A 5,315-nucleotide genomic window follows, 5' to 3' on the forward strand; every position below is an offset into this window, starting at 1 on the left:
GGGCAGGGAGGGGGAGAGAAATAAATAAAAAAATAAATCTTAAAAAAAAAAAAGATAATCCCTCTGATAGCCTGAGAAATTTTTTTTTTACAACTGGTTCTTTGGTTTCATACATACTCTGTGTACCTGTCACTTTGTGGGTCCTAGGGTCACACAGGTAAACATGACCCAGTCCCCGTGGTCAGCATAGGCATTGGTTGTGCTCTCCTAGTCCTCCTCTGCTGTCAAGCTACTTCATCTGCTGCTCACAGAGTTGCCTGTGGGCACACAGTGAATGCCTGCCCAGGCACAGCTGCCAACTCCTTCTGTTCCTAAGGTTTTCAGTCCTTGGGTAGTAATTTGACAGTGACCTTGAGGGAGCAGTGACCACGGAGTAGTGTGATCAGAGGCCAAAGTGTGAGGAGTGAGACAGGTGGCCCAGGAGAACAGCCTGGGTGGGTCCCCCCTGTCGCCTTTTCTAGTTCCCTCCGGACAATCCTCCTGGATCCCCTATGCCCAGGCTGTCTTTGTTGCCTTTGTCTTCTCAGCCACTGGACCTTGAGGACCCACCCTTTTCCTTCCTCCGTTCTTTGCTTTTCTTGCCTTCCAGGACAATCAGGTCTTGTGTTTCTCATCCAGCCTTCTTGGTGCTGCTTCTCCATCTCCTTCAGTTCAGTTCTCTCCTCCTCCATCCTTTGAAGGTGAGGTACTCAGGAGGCTTTCCTGGCCCCCCCCCTTCCCCTTTGCTTCCTGGGCTTCTCACACTCTACCCAGGGCTTCTTTAGCCACTTCTCGCTGACCACCCCAAGTTTACTCTCCCAGTCAAGACTTGCTCTAAGCTCATGTCTTCTGAAGGAGCAGTGAACTCTGCTGTCAATTCCTTTAAGCCAGATCACTAGAAACCCAGCTGTAGCTGAAGGAGGTGGATTTGTTATTCAGTGCAGCAAGGGAGAATGTACACCATGGGGGACTGCAGCTCTTCTCAGTAAGAGAGTATGGAAAGGGCTCAGCGTTTAGACTCGCAGTACATGATTTGGGGAGAGTATTCAAAAAAGGAGGGCTTTCTTTGGTGGATGTTGCCAGAAAGCAGTACAATTCTACATTTGTTATCTTAATAATGTCTAAATGAAGACTAGATGAGATGAAAGCTATAATTATTTACAAGGGAAAAAAGGCTGCAATCACTCATATTGGCAAGGAGAAGGGTATGTTGAGTTGTTTCTGTGGTTTGAACCCCATTTTTTGCTTTTGTCTGTGTTGAGATATGTACAGAGTGGTTTTGATGACCTCATGGTCCCATCCATCTGACCTTATCTGATGTTGATGTTCTTTGAAATTTAGGTTCTATAGGGCTACTCTCTCTCTCTCACCGTTTTTTTCCCTTTCCCTCCCTGCCACCCTCCTGTTTTTGTGTCTGTATCCATTCCCTTTGTGATCTTCTGTATCTATTTCTCTTTTTTTGTCTTCTCATCTTTCTCCTCTAGTATTTGCTGGGATTTGATCCTGGGGACCTCTGATGTGCAGAGAGGTTCCCTGTCAATTGTGCCACCTCTGTTCCTGGTTGCGCTTCGTCTTGATTCTCTCCTTGGTCTCTCTTTTGTTGCATCATCATCTTGCTGTGTGACTGACTTGCGTGGGCACTGGCTCACCATGTAGGCCCTCGGCTTGCTACACGGGCACTTGGCTCACCACGTGGGCACTTGGCTCACCACATGGGCACACACCTCACTGGGTGGGAACTGGCTCGCTGTGTGGGCACTGGCTTGCCGTGCGGGCACTGGCTCACCATGCGGGCACTCATGTAGGCGCTCAGCTCACTGCATGGGCACTTGCACAGCACTGGCTCACCACGCAGGCACTTGGCTCGCCATGTGGGCACCCACATGGGCACTTGGCTTGCTGTATAGGCTCTCAGCTCACTGCACAGGCATGCTTTCTCTTCCTTTTCACCAGGAGGCCCCAGGGATTGAACCTGGGTCCTCCCATGTGGTAGGCGGAGTCTTATCACTTGAGCCACATCCGCTTCCCTCTCTCAACATCTTCACATGAGTATGCCTTAGGCATCACAGCAGTGCTTCAAATGAGCTCCCCACATACCTCTCTGCCCTGCAGCCTTCTACCACTCCGATATCTTTTGATACTGCAAAGCTATAAGCATCCACCCAGTCGCTCAGCCAGATATGCAGAGCCTCTCTTTCTCCTCCTCTTCCCCAGGCCCGCCCTTGGCACCAAGTTGTGCTGGCTCTACCAGCTGGACTCACCCTTTCTTTTTGTCCTCATTTTTTTAGGCCATCGTCACTGCCTCCTGCACAGTTGTGACAACTTTTCTCTGACTCCCTTGTATTCATCCCCCTCCATTGTTTTTAGAGTAAAGCCAGAAGTCCTTACTTATTGTGCTTATGAGTCCTCTGGGCTCCTGCCCCCGAAGGTCTCCGGCTTCATCTCACAGCACACCCCTAGGACCTCCCTGCGTTTCTCTCCATTTCGGGGCATATTCTATTCCTTGTAAATTTGTGATATCTTTGTCTTTACTTTTGCATTTGCTGTTCTCTCTGCCCAGAACACGGTTACCCCTCCCCTCACCTGGCTGATTACTAAGCATCCTCCCAGTTCCTGCTTATAGCCACTCCCTCTGCGTTTGTTCCCTGACACCTCCCACTTGATTAATTACTCTCTGCCAGTGACCTCCAAATGCCCTGCAATCTCCATATCCTAACATTTGTCACTGTTTGCTCAACCCTTTTCTGAAATCCTGGGAATCCTTATGTTTTGGATTTCAGAGTTTTTCATATTTTCAAATATTTAACTTTGTATTATGAAACACCCCAGCAGGGTCCACAGCTGTACTCTGTAATCAAACACATTAATATTTCTGCATCATATGATATGTGAATATTCACAGTAAGTAAGATAAATAGCAACTATAGCCTCATGTTCGTTAAGGTTATAATTTACTGACAAAAGAGTTTGTATGCAACTGTGAAAAAGAAATGGTTTCTAGCATTTTTGGGTATTCAGAATTTCAGATGAGGGATTATTGACCTGTAGTTACTTATTTCTCCTTTTTATCCACAACAGTGATTGTATACTCATGGAAGAGGCCTATCTTTTTCATCCCTATGCACCTTTCATTCAATTTTATCTCCATAATAGTTAGTTTCTGGTAATATGCACCTGCCATCCTCCTGAGTTAAATACTATCATGCCATTGCCCTTCACACTCTCTACTCCAAGTGAATCTTTGGGTTAATTGACACGATTAAAAGGGTAGAAAGAACAAGTAAAATAATCACCAATTTGATGAAAAGGTCTAAAGTCCAGGGTGAATTTTTGTGGCTTAGTATAGAACTGCCTGTAGGATCTTGTTTTCTCTGTGGATGTTGAAATTGCAAAACAGGAAAGAAGTAGAATTAGAGAAATCAAGAGAAACCAGAAATTAAAATCTTCAAAGACTGAATTGGAGTGACTTGGGGGTGAGTAGGTGAGTGCAATAAAGATGGGGAGAAGTAGTTAGTAGAGACTGAAGATATAAGATTCAAAGATGGGTTTTTTTTTTTTTGCTTTGTTTTAAGGATGGAGGGATGAGAAGGGTCTAGGAGCAGCAATATGAAAGAGGAAGTTGGCAGAGAAAAGAATCATTCTCTGATAGGATCAAAATCAGTGACCAAAATCTAAAACCACAATCAGAGGGAGAATGCTGGCTTTTGAAAGTTGCCTACAGAATAGCAAAAATAGGAATACAACCTTATTCTTTTACCTTTGCAAGATTTTTCCTTAAGTGGAGATCAACAGTAATTAAGTACAAGACTGGTATAACACTAAACGAACACTCTCAGTTTGCAATGAATATTCTTACAAGCAAAACAAAAATAAGCTTTTCAAAGTCTGATTGTTGTAACAGATTTTATCCCCAAAGTGATGCACTGTCTCTGGAAGCACTGCAATACCAGGTTGATAGGTGGAATGGATGGAGCAAGCTCCTACTCCAACTCCCAGCTTCAAAAATCCATTTACTATATTGTCCTTGGATAGAGGGTATATCAGATATTAACCTGATAAAAACAGATAACGGGAAGTGGGTGTGGCTCAAGAGATTGAGCTTCTATCTACCACATGAGAGATCCCAGGTTGGGTTTCCGGTGAAGGTGAGCTGGCGTGACAAGATGACGCAACAAAAAGACAAAAGAAAGACAATGGGAGACAAATCTAACCAGGGCGCTGAAGTGACTCAAGTGACTGGGCACTTCTCTCTCGCATTGGAAGTCCCAGGATTGGTTCCCGGTGCTTCCTAAAGGAGAAGACAAGCAGACAACAGGCACAAAACAACTAGGGTTGGGGGAATAAATAAAATAAATCTTTAAAAAAACAAACAAATAGAACTTAGCCAAAAGACTGAGAAGCAATGCCAAACCTTTGTCCTCTCACACTAACCTCTCCGTCACACTTATTAAACTCCCAGGGAGAACCCCACCACTTGCTCCAGGTCCCACTTTCTTTGTTTTCTTTGCATTCATATGTGAAGGAGTTAGATGGGTTTCTTTGTGTGTTTTTTTGGAGGTACTGGGGCTTGAACATGGAAAGCAGGCGCTAAACCACTGAGCTTCATCTGCTCCCCTATTCTCTCTCTATATATACATTTTTAAAGATTTATTATTTATTTATTTCTCTCCCCTTCCCCCCCTTCTCCCCCCAGTTGTCTGCTCTCTGTGTCCATTCGCTGTGTGTTCTTCTGTGACCGCTTCTATCCTTACCAGCGGCACTGGGAATCTGTGTTTCTTTTTATTGTGTCATCTTGCTGTGTCAGCTCTCTGTGTGTGCGGTGCCACTCCTGGGCAGGCTGCACTTCCTTTCACTCTGGGCAGCTCTCCTCACGGGGTGCACTCCTTGCACATGGAGCTCCCCTACGCGGGGGACACCCCTGCACTGCACGTGGGCCAGCTCCACACGGGTCAAGGAGGCCTGGGGTTTTAACCACAGACCTCCCATGTAGTAGGCGGATGCCCTATCCAATGGGCCAAGTTGGCTTCCCCAGAAGCCTTTCTTAAGGCTCCTACCCCATGCCACTCCCCAGTCTGACTAGCTGCCCTCCTAGGTTCTTCATTGCACTTTGTTATTCATCTCAAGTACACCATTCACCAATCTTTCAGGTAGTCCTTTATCTCTCCCCACTGAAATCGGAGATGGTTGAAGGCCCTGAGCCTCTCAGTACTTACCTTGGTATCCCAGCACTAACCTAGGGCGCCAGGATTCTTGGCGAGGGAGTGAGAAAGGTGTCTTCTTTCATTCTTTTGGTTATGAATATTCAAGTCTAATTGCACCATTTGTTGAAGAGACTG

General features: G+C 45.8%; 1 non-coding gene across 1 annotated transcript; it reads right to left on the minus strand.

Moving 5' to 3' along the window:
- Window positions 1-3,892: 3,892 nt before the first annotated feature.
- Window positions 3,893-4,074, minus strand: LOC111766430 (U2 spliceosomal RNA). The gene has a single exon (XR_002798486.1). It is a non-coding gene; the product is annotated as a U2 spliceosomal RNA (small nuclear RNA).
- Window positions 4,075-5,315: the final 1,241 nt, after the last annotated feature.

This window comes from Dasypus novemcinctus, chromosome 21 (assembly GCF_030445035.2).
Source record: "Dasypus novemcinctus isolate mDasNov1 chromosome 21, mDasNov1.1.hap2, whole genome shotgun sequence".
In the NCBI taxonomy this organism is placed as follows: Eukaryota; Metazoa; Chordata; class Mammalia; order Cingulata; family Dasypodidae; genus Dasypus; species Dasypus novemcinctus.